This window comes from Acipenser ruthenus, chromosome 29 (genome assembly GCF_902713425.1).
Source record: "Acipenser ruthenus chromosome 29, fAciRut3.2 maternal haplotype, whole genome shotgun sequence".
NCBI classification, from domain to species: Eukaryota; Metazoa; Chordata; class Actinopteri; order Acipenseriformes; family Acipenseridae; genus Acipenser; species Acipenser ruthenus.
The window spans coordinates 12,008,391-12,022,077 of NC_081217.1; the positions used below are offsets into that span (position 1 = coordinate 12,008,391).

Consider the following 13,687-nt stretch of genomic DNA (forward strand, 5'->3'; position numbering starts at 1 on the left):
GCAAATGAGAGGAGGCCATTTGGCCCTTCTTGCTTGTTTGGTTGTTAGTGCCTATTTTCTGTTCTGAATGCCCCTTTATCTAATCCCCATTTGTGACCCCTGGTCCTTGTTTCTTTTTTCAGGTCGAAAAAGTCTCCTGGGTCAACATTGTCAATACCTTTTAGAATTTTGATCAGTTTGCTGCGTAATCTTCTTTGTTCAAGACTGAATAGATTCAATTCTTTAAGCCTGTCTGCATATGACATGCCTTTTAAACCCAGAATAATTCTGGTCACTGCTCTTTGCACGCTTTCTAGAGCAGCAATATCCTTTTTCTAGCGAGGTGACCAGAACTGAACACAATATTCTAGATGAGGTCTTACTAATGCATTGTAAAGTTTTAACATTAGTTCCCTTGATTTAAATTCAACACTTTTCACAAATAACAAAATACTGAGCTCAAGTCATGTGATTTCATAAAAACGCCAGGTGCTCATTGTTTGATATTTAAGTTGAGTTAAAATTGCCAAAATGAGTTGATTAAGAATCTGTATAAATAGCCATTTTAATTAAAGCATAAACCGCGAAAGACACAACCATGCCCCGCTTGAGTAATGATCGCCTGGTAGCTATTGGCATGATTGAAGGCGGCCTGTCTGGGAGAGAAGTTGCCCAGAGAATGAAATGTTCTGCTTCAACAATCGGCAGACTAGTCCAGAGAAACCAGGAAACCAGCTCTGTGAGGGACAGGCCACGTCCTGGAAGGCAATACTTCTAGTATTGTGGCTTCGCCCCCCTTTTGGATGGCTGACTTCCGACTGACCCTGAAATGAACTGTCAAACCATTCAGTTCCTGTTATACCGTGCCCTCACAGGTCAGGAGGGAGATTGTTAACTCGGATTAATTCACTCTCTGTCACACAGAGGTACGACTCTTTACATCCTAAAGCTTGTCATGACTCCATTCCGTACTCCCAATTAAGACTGAGGAGCATTTGCTGTGATGACACTGATTTTTTAAACAAAACAAATGAAATGTGTGCATTTTTTAGAAACTGGTTTTCCAGACACAACCATTGGAGAAGCTCAGTTACGTGTGTCTACGATAAACAGAAAGGATGCTTTGTACAAAAGCAACACAGAGAGTACTAGTAATAGTATCCCCCTAGTTCTTACCTATCCCCCAGTGACCGAAAAATACAACATATCATACAAAGAATTTTAATATTCTGCAACTAGATCCCTATACAGCTCCTATTTTCAATAATTCACCATTGATGTCTTACAAAATATACAAAATCTAAGAATATTTAGTCCATAGTAACATGCAACCTAGTTCTTCAGTCTTAAAGGCACACTTCCATGCAATTGGCCGTGCTGTGCTACTTGTAAATACATCCACAACAACACAGTAATCAAAGGGGCAAAATCTTCATTCACTATTCATGAGACATTTGCTTGCACCAGTAAAGGAATAGTATAGTGCATTGGTTGTGTGAAGTGTAACAAACTGTACATCGGAGAAACTAAACGGCGTATAGCTGATCGCTTCGTGGAACTTCTACGAAGTATAAGAATTAACACCTCCAGAGCTCCTGCTGCCAGACATTTGAACACAAATGACCAAACTGCAGAAGACATCACAATGTGTGGGATAAATCACTGCTATGGGACAAATGCAGCCTGGAAGCAAAAAAGAAAGAATTCATTTTCAAATGAGGCCCTTTGGAACCTATTGGAATGAACATTCTATTCTGAAGTCATCATGACATCATCCTCTGGAACTTTTCTTTTGGAAAACAACTTGTTTTAACAACAGCTTGTCTACTAACTGCTTTTTCCATCCCGGTGAAGATTATTATTTTTTTTTTTTATCAATTTACATTGTGTACCTACATTACCGTTTTCTTTTAAATTTTGCACCTTTTGGTACACAGCAGTTTTCCTTTTTAACATTTTAAATATTTATATAAAAAGATTTAATATTTAAATATAAATATGTCATTGAAAACTTGACACTGAAAGACTGGGATGTATCATTCTAAGTGTAAAAGACAAAATAGACGTCTCCACATCACCTGTTGCCAGACATTTAACACAAATAACCACACTGCAGAAGACATCTCAATGCATGGGAGTTCACTCTTATTCACATTAAAATGTAGTTAACATGACAATACGTGATGCAATTGTGGCGACCACCCCATATGTGCTGCAATAAGCGCAGCCTCTGCTATATTCTTAATTGAATAGCAGTAGGCCTGGCCAGGTTAGTTCGATTTCTTATATTCAAATTAAAGTTGGTAAAAGTGGTCTCTGATTTTAATTTTCGCCAGATTGCCTGGTTTTATAAAGAAACTCTTTAGGCATTAGTTTACATGCATGAGAAAAAATTAACTGCCCCTTAACTGTCTTTTTATATTGTGATGGTTAGGAGTATTTTTCTAGGGCTGCTATGCATTGTTTTTTGTATGTTCTTCGTTTTTTCCCGCTTTGGGCTATCCGTAGTTGGGGGCGGGGCTTATGCTCCTTTTGCTAATTGCCGGCCAGTTCAAAAAGGGAACCATTTTGGGTGGGTTGCCGTTTCTCTCTCCTACTCACTCTCGACGTTCTGATTTTTTATCAGAACTTTTGGTAGATGAGGAGTTTATTAGTCTGTGTTTTAATGCATGTCTCTTCATTTGTTCAGCTGTATGTTATTTTGGTAAACGAGTCAAAAATCTTCTGCTGCGTTTAGATGTTGTTTTTTTTTTTCTCTCTATCGTGTTTTTTTTCTTGCTTGGTTATTTTGTGACCGTTCTATCGCTGCTTTGGATCTTCATTTTTTTCCATGAAGAATACAGTTGGCCTGGACTTTTAAAACTACATAGTTTTAATGGAATCAAAGGGAACACGTCTGTACAGCGGATTACAAACATCATCCGGGTGAGATCAAACCATTTTGTTCTTTCATTTTTTGCTACTGTGTTTGCAGTGTTTTTTGTGAATGGCCATCCTGGTTTTGCATTGGATTTTTGATTTTTTGAAGTATTATTATTTCTTGAAACTTTTTTCTTTTTGGATTTGTTTTTCATGAAGGGGACTGAACTATGATTTAAAAACCTGTTGGTTGGGTTAATTACCCTTACCTGTTTACACTGTATTGTCAATTGCTGGTTAAACTAATTTACACCTTTTATAGTGAGCCTCAGTGTTGACATTATTGTTTTGCTTGTATTTGGTCTATGCTCGTATGGTTTTTATATCTCTTTTACATTCTAGACTGACTCCTAAAACATTTTCTGGGTTAAGCATATTCCTCAGGTCCCCTTTTAAATCCCTCTTTTATGCTGTAACTTATTACTTGCTGTTTCCAATAAAATTAAATGTTTGCTTATGGAATCAGTATACGCTTATGGTCTAAGTGTCTAGTAGGAATACTAAGGAAGTTTGTTACACAATAATAATGGTTGTGATGAAACCCCAGAAAGTCTTTTTAGAAGGCAAAACATTTTGTAGTTCACATTTAGAGGATGCCATAATGAGAAATAATTTATTGTGTTTATGTATTCATTTAAGATTGAGTTGGTTTGGTATGTAACTATTTATTTACAAACCACCATTTGCAACACCCTAAGAACATTAAAGTTACAGTATTTGCAAGTAAAGCTGTAAAGATTTATTTGCAAGTAATTCTAAGCCTCTAGTCCAGGGACACACAACCTGCAGCCCGTGGCCCATTTATTATATGATTGCGGCCCATCATATTACTTCCATTTTACTCATGGTTTTGTATTTTAGAATGAGAAACTAAAACTGTCAGTTCTTAGCGAGTGACGTCACTACAATGTAATTCGTGCGCGGACGGTCGAACGAACAACACGACTCAGACTTGAATTAAAAGTTGTCCTGAACAAGTTTATTTTCAAAAGAAAAGGGGGTACTGAAACAACACAGCAGAGGTCAGTGAAAAAGAAAAGGGGGTACTGGAACAACACAGCAGAGGTCAGTGAAAAAGAAAAGGGGGTACTGGAACAACACAGCAGAGGTCAGTGAAAAAGAAAGGGGGTACTGAAACTGAAACAACACAGCAATGTCAGTGAAAAAGAAAAGGGGGTACTGGAACAACACAACAGAGGTCAGTGGAAAAGAAAAGGGGGTACTGAAACAAAGTCAGTAAAGATTGGGAAGAATCGTTTTGTGTAACTGAAAAGCAGGGTAAGCCATATTGTCTGCTTTGCCTATCTTTCCTGTCAGTTTGCAAGACGTACTGTATAACATAAAACGACACTTTGAAACTTGGTATGCAGAGTTCCACAAGAAATACAGAATCTTAAAAAAAGGAATCTGAAATGGGATTTAGAAATGCAAAAATCATCACTCACTGCTGCCTTGACTGAGTCTCAGTTGGTGACTTTAGCTTCATTTCATATTTGCTGGCTTATAGCAAGAAAATGCAAGCCGTTTAGTGACAGGGAACTAATGGGCTACAAGAAATCTGTTTTAATTTTGGAGTTGAATTAAAAAACTTAGTCGCTGTAACAACAGATGGCGCTCGTTCCCTGACCGGTAAACACAAAGGTCTGGTCAGTTCAATCCGAAAAGAGAAACCAGGCCTTATTGCTATCCACTCATTGATCCACCAGCAGGCCCTGTCCTCAAAACTTGGAAGTGGTTGTTTGAAGGAAGTTATGAACACAGTTGAAACCGTAAACAAAATCTGCAAACATTCGCTGCAACATCCTTTGTTTGTTAAACTTGTTTCATGTGAACAGGATAGAGACTACGAAGACCTACTTTACCACACAGAAGTACGCTGGCTCAGCAGGGGGCGGGTCCTGCAGAGATTTTCTGAATTGCTTCCAGAAATATGCAAAATGCATGATATGGCTCAGTTCAGTGATGACAAGTGGCTGCTGGATTTGTCGCTCCTCACAGATTTTGAATTTGGAACTCCAGGGAAAAGACAGGCCTCTGAACATTATTTTCCAGAAGATTTTGACCTTCATGAACAAACTTGATTTGGTCATCATGCAACACACAGATCTAACATACTTTCACAATTTTTGTTTAAGTGTGGAAAAGTTAGACATTGAGGAAAACCTGGACATTTGTGGTTATGTTGTGTTTGCTTACTGAGGTAAAAGAAAACTTTGATTCCAGATTCACTGAGTTAGAGCGGCTGAAGAAGAAATCATGCTTGTTTGTTGTTCTGCTGCTCCTGGCGATGCTGAGCTAGTTTTAGATTTTCTTGCGCCAAACGACCAACCAATGCTAGACGGCCTCTTAACATGATTACATACTTGACTAGGTTTTTAGAAGTTTTTGTTTGCTCCTCCCACCCTTCTTTTACAAGATCAAGGATACCTCATGGTTGCCTCCCATACAGCAGCTCAAAGGGAGAGATCCCGGTCGAACTCTGAGGCACCTCTCTCACTGCAAACATCAGGTAGGGGAGGAGATTAGCCCAATGTTTCTGTTCTTGGTTGACAAACCGCTTCAGCATCTGTTTTAAAGTCTGATTAAAACATTCCACCAAACCGTCCGTCTGCGGGTGGTAAACGGAGGGTCGAATGGACTTAATTTGCAACAATTTATACAACTCTTTCAAACATTGTGACATAAAGTTTGTTCAGTGATCAGTGAGGATTTCTTTTGGAATCCCTACTCTCGCTATAATCTGGAGTAACTCACGAGCAATTGCTGTGGCACTAGTGGATCTCAATTGTACTGCCTCTGGATATCTAGTCGCGTAGTTCACCACTACCAAAATGTGCGTATATGCAGAGTCAGACTGGCTCAATGGACCCACTATGTCCATAGCAATGCGTTCAAAGGGAACTGAGATCAGGGGCAGTGGGACCAACGGGGCTGGGCGAACCCGCTACGGCGCTACTTGCTGACATTCCGGACACTCCGCTACATATCGTGTCACCTCAATAAACACTCCCATCCAATAAAACCGAGCCAATATTCGTTCCGAATGGTCTGAACAGGGGACATCGTGAGCCAACCACATGATCTCACGTTAAAAAGACTGAGGAATGAGTAATTGTGTTACAATCTGACTGAGTTCATGGCTTGGGATGCCCTATACAGCAAATGCCCGACAATAATGTGGTGAGGATATGTAAGTGGCCAGTTGTCCTCTACATGGTTCTCCTCGATAGACCGAACCTGCCCCCAGATGTCTGCCAGCGAAGGATCCAATGCTAGGTCCACACCTCGGTCCCATAATTTCGGGATATCGAGCGGAGCTACAGTAGCTTCAGCACTGGGGGCCTCAGTAACCCGCCCCCGCAGGTCACACTGAGTCCTGATCCCCTTTCCTTTGCATTTAACAGACTCTAAAGTTTCCCCCAACAAACCCCAGCCTTTGCTCTCTTTTTGGTTTTTTTGGGCAAAATCAGGAATGGAACAAATCGGCTTGCAGCGGGAAGATTTTCCCAATAGTTTCCCCCGCTGCTCCCATGGTCTTACCTGAGACTGGTTTTAAAATACGGCTAGTCTTGACCTAAAATAACTGGATAGGGCAACTTTGCAGCCACTGCCACGATTACGCGGCGGGTATGACCTCCAATAGTGAAATCTAATTTAGTGAGGGGGTAGTCCTTGTTATTCCCATGAATACAGGAAATGACCACTACCCCATGTGACCACCAAGGTACCCCCGTCAACAGAGCCTCCTCAATTAAAACTTGCCCACATCCTGAGTCCACGAATGCGTGGGTGCTCACATCACCAACCTGTACATCAACAATGCAAGGCCCCTCCCAATCATTACCCCTGGACTTACCTGGTGCTGTTGGTAGGTAATGGGAGGCCACACCACATTCCATCGCCGCCGGACAATTCTGGACGAGGTAGTCGACCTCATGGCACCGGTAACAAGTGAGGTGAAAGGGCACCCACGGAGCTTGTATGTCCCTCTGCCAGTTTGGGTAAAGTGCTGTGGGGGTCCTGTCCTTGGACCCATCGTCCGGGGTCGGTTGGAGGGAGGAGCGGGGGTGACGACCACGGGAGCTGATGCCAATGCATCCTCATATCCCTCAGCCAATCGGACTGCTGCCTCTAGCGTGGTGGTTCGATGCCTGGTGACCCAGTTCTGGGTGTCCGGCCCCAGCACCTTCATGAACTGCTCTATGGCAATCAGCTCGGTGATCTTTTCTGCATCATTGGTGCCGGTGCAGAGCCACCAGGTCACAAGATCCACTAGTTGCTGGGCCACCACGCGGGGTCGCAGTCCTGGGGGTTGCTGGTATTCCCGGAAACCGCCAGTGGTGCATCTCCTCCGTGATGTCAAGCTGCTGGAGAATGGCCTGCTTCACCTGGTCGTACACCAGGGCTTGCTCATGTGTCAGAGCTTGGTAGGCTGCCTGGGCCTCTCTATTCAAATTGGGGCCCAACTGGGTAGCCCACCACTCCCGAGGCAACTGAGCTGCTGTTGCCTGCCTTTCAAAGGCAACCAAGTAAGCCTCGGGGTCATCCTCCAGCAACATCTTCACTACCATCACCCTTTGTAGGGGTACTGCTGGTTGAGCCGCCGGTTCCATCCCGCGATTATCCTCCAGGAACAGGTTGAGCATCCTCTCCATCATGGCCGTCAATGATTCCTGATGCCTCCGCTCCTGCGCCTCCAACAGCGCTGCCAATGCGGTTGGGTCCATTTTTAATCCCTCTTCTGAACACCAAATGTTTTCAGGTACAGTGAATAAAAAGAATGTCCAAATAGCATTTCTCCCACAACAGTCTGTGTATTTAATAATAATAACACAAATAATCCGCCTCTTTACTAACGATGGTATTGGGGGATACACGGCAGGTTTCAGTCCACAAACAAAAATAAACAAACTGGACTTTGTCTGTCCCGCTGTCCTCCGTGCACAGCAGTCTGCGCGCTTGGGTCCTGGGAAGCATAGTGCCAGTGAGTGTGGTGTGGTGTGGTGCTGTGCTGTGCAGGGAAGTGCTCAAGACTGCCGGTCTGCGGCTCACTCCTCCTCTGCAACGGAAAAAACACAAACCACAAAAACAAAAGGTAAACAGTACAGGCTCCAGCCATCTGTACACGTCAGCGCAAGGCGGCGTACTGACGTAGCTGCTTCCCCTTTGTACTCACAAAGCCCTCCCTGCAATCAACCTGTCGCCATGGTTTCTTCAATAGAGAAATAGATTATTGAAATGGAGTCTTTCTGGGTATGTGCAAATACATGCTCCCCCTAATATGGTCACCTTCCAGTTTCCGCCTATTGTCAAGGAAGTCCATCTAGGATGCAGCATACCACCGACCTTACACAGCGTCCTTTCTGATCGGGAGGGAGATTTACAGCATTGATCCTTTCTCTGTTTATCACAGGAGGATTAAAACAAAACTTAGGTCTTTAGTACTACCAAATGTGCGCTTCGTATGTCAGCCCTAGTGGCATAATGGATAAGGCACTGGCCTCCTTAGCCAGGGATTGTGGGTTTGCGTCCCATCTGGGGTGGGGGTGTTATAAAAATGAACGTAATTGTGTTATGTTTTCTTGGCATGTGATATTTTGTAGATCTTGTTATCTGCTAAGTCCGCTCACGCTAGCCACAACGTGCTTGAGTGCTGTGGCAGCAGCCATGAAACAAGTCAGTTTTTCAGTTGAAATAAAGATCTACTTTGTGTATGGGTGGTTTGAAAAGATCACTTAAATAGCTATGTATTTTGAAATAAAGATGTATTCATTATTATGAACGTTGACAGAAAGGACATTGTATTTACATTTCCCACATGTGCTTGCCTTGTATAAATCGATGGAGTTTCAACAAAGGCATTTGACTTTGGTTCATTTGTTAGCCTATACTGCCATCTACAGCATTACTGCGGGTGTCATTTACTTCTTTTGACAATAATATGGATCATTTCACAGAGAAATGTAAGAACATGTAGTCTTGGCTGAGTGGTTAAGGCGATGGACTTGAAATCCATTGGGGTTTCCACGCGCAGGTTCGAATCCTGCCGACTACGTAAGCGTTCTTTTTAATTGTATGTGTTCATTGCTAATACATGTTTAAAGATGAGGAATCTGAAATACTACTGGTTGTACTTCATATCGCACCGGTTCATTTTGTCAAAGAATGTTCATTTTGGCACCTTTACAAATGCTGTGGTTTCTTTAAAGAAGAAAAGCCATGACCCGTACGGGGATCGAACTCGTGACCTTGGCGTTATTAGCACCACGCTCTAACCAACTGAGCTAACCGGCCACACACACGAAACTTGTTACTAAAACCCAAGAAAAAAAAGTCCTGTGGACATTATGATTACCAAGATGTTATGAACTGAACAACACATTCAAAGTATTGGAAAGGCATAATTAGAGGCCTCATCTTTATGAGGCAGTTTAACAGTGTGAAGAAAGTGGCGAGGTGCGGGCTTGCGGTGACTTTCTCTCATTTAAAAACCTGGGATTTGAATACTAACAAGAAAAACATGTAAAATTACCAAGCATTCGGTGGACGTTGACTTTGCACAACACTGCAGCACACTGCTGAACCTCCAATGTCTGACGCTGCAGTAAATTACCTGGCGTGTGCGTGTACTTATTCTTTTTCTGTTTCTATTAAGGAGGGCGACCTGTTTCGTCGCATTCTATATGGGACCACAAGGACACTCCTCTTACAGAAAGAAAATATACGGCAAAAAGAGCGATCGCTTCACGGTTAGAAAAAAAATCAGAACAGACTGTTAGCAAATGAACTTCATTAAAAAACCACAAAGGCATTACATAAATGTTACAGAAATATTTCGTAGACAGAACAGTTGTAACATATTTGAGTACATTTCTAAACAATCTGCTAATAACAGACATAATCTCAAAGCGCTATAATTTATTTTCAGCTCTTATGAAAGACAAGTATGGTTGCGCATTATATCACAGAAAACAGGATAATCCTAGCTCTTTATTTAATCCCTCGGGTTGTACTGTATGGATATAGAAGATCCATTTTGATTCACATTGTAATAGTTTTTGATCGAGATTATCACCTCCTCGTGCTTGAAATATTTTTTCGTATGCCACGGTATTTCAGATCTGAAATGGAATGTTTGGCATCTACAAAATGTCTAGCTAGTGGTGAATGGATCTCTTTTCTCCTAATTGAACTTTTATAGTCGCTCATTAATGCGCAATCGTAAGTGTCTAGTAGTTTTACCAACATATTGCAAATGGCAAGGACAACAAATCAAATAAATGACATGCATTGAAGCACAGGTCATCACTTGTAAGACACTGTACTCTTTTTTCGTTGTATGGCTTGTAAAACGCAAAAGCATTATCACAGGCGGCACAATTACGACATGGAAAAAAATCCAGTAGATTTGTCCAGTACACCTAGATCTCTCGAACATGTCAATGAGTCAGCCCTTAATAAACACTGTCTGTGTTCATTTCTGTGTACATGACATTGTCTATAAACAATACCTGTTATGTAAGCCTATTGGTATCAAACCAATCGCAATTAATGCAATCTGTGTTTTCAGTCAGTTTGATAGTTTTAATCAATCATCGAAAAAGCAGCAGTGCTTTGCAACTGTAGTTCATCTTTCTTACGTTTTGGTAAGATACCCACTCAGAACGTGTTCGCTTCCTCCAGCCCCCTAAGGAACACTGGAGCGGTCATCAATAACAGCGAGCAGTTAGCCAAAAACAACACTCGCTGTCTCCTTCACGCTCAAAAACGAACACTCTCACTCTTCCTCGTGGATAGCGAGTCCAAACACTTTAGAAATGCATTTCGCTAGCAAATAACTATAGAAATGATCCCTGAAAGTACTATTTTATGTGCAACTGGACGACCGTCTCCCTCCAACTCTGAGTGGCACCGGTAGCTGTGCCATTGACAAATAAACAGGAGCACTTTCATATAATGCAATTATTTTAACACCTCACTGGGCTACAGCAACATTTCAAACTCATTCCAGACTGCAGGCGGTTAAAAGCTTAATTGGGTTCAAGTTTTTCGTATGATTTAAAAGTACGAGCCAGTTGCCTCATTTGCATTTGTAGCGCCCCCCTCCAAAACACAGTTAAATATTTAACCAAGGATAACCCCCTAGGTTATCCCTATAATTAAATTGACTATCTTAAATAACCAATTTAAGTAGAATTAATGATTACGCCAATTTGAAGCTAATATAACTCCAAATAAATAACAGGTTCTTTAAAAATCAAGACAGCACAGTGTGTAAAGTGAGGAGAACAAGGTATCCAAACAAAAAGAATTTTATTTAAACAAACTGTCACAGCTTTTACCTGTAGCATCAGATTTGATAGCAACAACCTTTAAACTATAGCAGCAGATTTTTAACCAAGAGCGATCCCATTAGACCCTAAGCACTAGGATACTTTAAACTAAGTCATGTCACACCAACGCTTCTAAATAAAAAGATAATTCACAGCACAATAACACTTTTAAATAACAGCCTTCAAAGCAAATAGTGGTTTCCACAAACACAATTCCAAACAATAAAATAAACCTTAAATAACACACTTTAAAAAAAACTAATAATCAGTGATTTTCATAGAAAAACAGAAAACGTCATGCAACCTAAAAAATGCCTAATGCTTAAACACTCCAATAGCCGCTATTTTAGTTAATACACAAGTTGATAAAGTGCAGGTGTGTAATCAACAGTTAACAGGCCTTTTATAACTATACATTGTAAACACATACACCATTACAGTGAGGATAATCAGGACAAAGACGCTACTCTAAAAGTCTAAAACAACCAATAACACAGAAAAAAAGTTCGTAAGCAGCACTCGGATAATTACATCAAAATTCACAGGATCGTAATTACCAACGCAGAATACAGACCATGCACATTCTCTTTTGTGATCAACCCCATACAATTGCGACCGACGTCTAAGAGCATGGGGGATACTTCACTGAAACCACTCCAATATAGAGCGGACCAAACTATTCAATATGAATAGTAGTAGTTTACCATTAACTTCTAGCGCTTCAGCCAATTCACAGCGCCTCAGTATTACACTTGAAAAGTTACAATCCTTACCAAACAGTAGTTCCCCGACCCGTGCTCTCAGCTCACAAATCTCTCAAACCCGATCGCTCTCTCGCTGATTAACCCCACCTGTTTTTATACAGTTGGCCCCATTACAAATTAGCACTACAATTACTATGGCGACAGATAGTCTCCCTGGGGTTTAAAGGGACAGTGCAACAGTAAAAATAATAAAAATCACACAATAAAACTCAATCTTATTACATCCAAAAAAATAAACAATACATCCGTTACAACTCTCCCCTGAAATTTAAAATGTGTCCACACATTTGATCAACCAGAACAAAGCGATATCTCCATCCTTACTGGTATCCTTGCAGCAACGAGGGTGTAGAAGAAAGTCTCCATTCCCTTATCTCAAGAAAGTGATTGAATACTTAAGCACTTACAACAGTCCATACTTTTAGATTTGTAGTCCTGCATAGCACAAATTAAAAGACATCAGCCCTATATCGAAGGGGCATAACTCCTCTGGTAGACCTCAAGGGCCTAGCATGGCTTAATCCAGATTCTGGTTGTACAGCGGAGTCATCACTGATGGCTGGTCCGATTGAAACAATTGGAGTAGAAGGGGTAGCCAACGCCTCAATGGCATCAGAAGCCCCGAAATCAGCATAAGCCAATTTAGGGGCTACCAATAACTGACCTTTAAGTGTCTGAAAGGTCTGCTCTTGTTCCACCTCCCACTTCCAGCTGGCAGCAGATTTCTTGGAGCCGGACCGCTGGTATTTTGACGTCCCGCAAAGTAAGACATGCAAGGGAGAGGCAATCTTGGCAAAATCAAAAATGAAACGGCGGTAGTACCCAATCATTCCAAGAAAAGATCTCAGTTCTTTTACATTGGAGGGTGCTTTCCATTCTTTGACAGCCCGTATCTTCTCAGGGTCTGGTTCAATCCCTTGTTCAGAAACCACGTGCCCCAAGTAGCTCACCTTTTCCTGTAACAGGTGACACTTGGCTGGCTTTAGCTTTAAGCCATGTTTCTTCAAACGTCCAAACACCAGGTCTAAGCTGTTTAAATGGCTGTCAAAGTCAGGAGAAAATACAATTATATCATCCAAGTACAGAAGGAGAGTGTCGAAGTTCTGATCCCCTAGGCATCTCTCAATTAATCTTTGAAAAGTCCAAGGCGCATTACACAGCCCAAAGTGCATGCGCTTGAATTCATACAGTCCCATGGGCGTAATAAAGGCAGTCTTAGCTTGATCATCCGGGTGCATTTTAACTTGCCAATAACCTGAAGCCAAATCCAAAGTAGAAAATATCTTAGATTTTTTCAAAGAGGCCAAAGACTCCTCCTGGGACTAACACCATTCCACTGAGCCTAGGTAGGACGTGTTGTCATTAAATACCATTCTTCTGGGATTACTATAATACGCAGGAGCCAATTACCCCATTCTGGAATTCATTTAGCATACATAGAAAGGAGACCCGGCTGTCGATTTTGTATGCAATATGATTATTTAAAAATAAAACAGTAACCATTATTGACTCTGAAGAACTTTTTGTGTTGAGAAACGAACCCTTAACAAAAGTGTGGTTACAACTGGCGCCCAACGTGGGGCCTGCGTTCAATAGCGATCTGAGAAAATAAAAGCGAGAAGCAAGAAAAGAAAATAATATAAAAATACATTTGTTTGTTCATTAAAACTAACTTTGCTTGCTTCACTGGAC

At 41.4% G+C, this 13,687-nt stretch overlaps 3 non-coding genes across 3 annotated transcripts; 1 reads left to right on the forward strand and 2 right to left on the reverse strand.

Annotated features, from left to right (window-relative positions):
- The first annotated feature begins 8,871 nt into the window (after window positions 1-8,871).
- Window positions 8,872-8,953, forward strand: trnas-uga (transfer RNA serine (anticodon UGA)). The gene has a single exon. It is a non-coding gene; the product is annotated as a tRNA-Ser (tRNA).
- Window positions 8,954-9,118: 165 nt separating this feature from the next.
- On the reverse strand, window positions 9,119-9,192 carry trnai-aau (transfer RNA isoleucine (anticodon AAU)). Its single transcript has one exon. It is a non-coding gene; the product is annotated as a tRNA-Ile (tRNA).
- A 1,360-nt stretch (window positions 9,193-10,552) lies between these two features.
- Window positions 10,553-10,767, reverse strand: LOC117971413 (small nucleolar RNA U3). The gene has a single exon (XR_004663146.1). It is a non-coding gene; the product is annotated as a small nucleolar RNA U3 (small nucleolar RNA).
- Window positions 10,768-13,687: the final 2,920 nt, after the last annotated feature.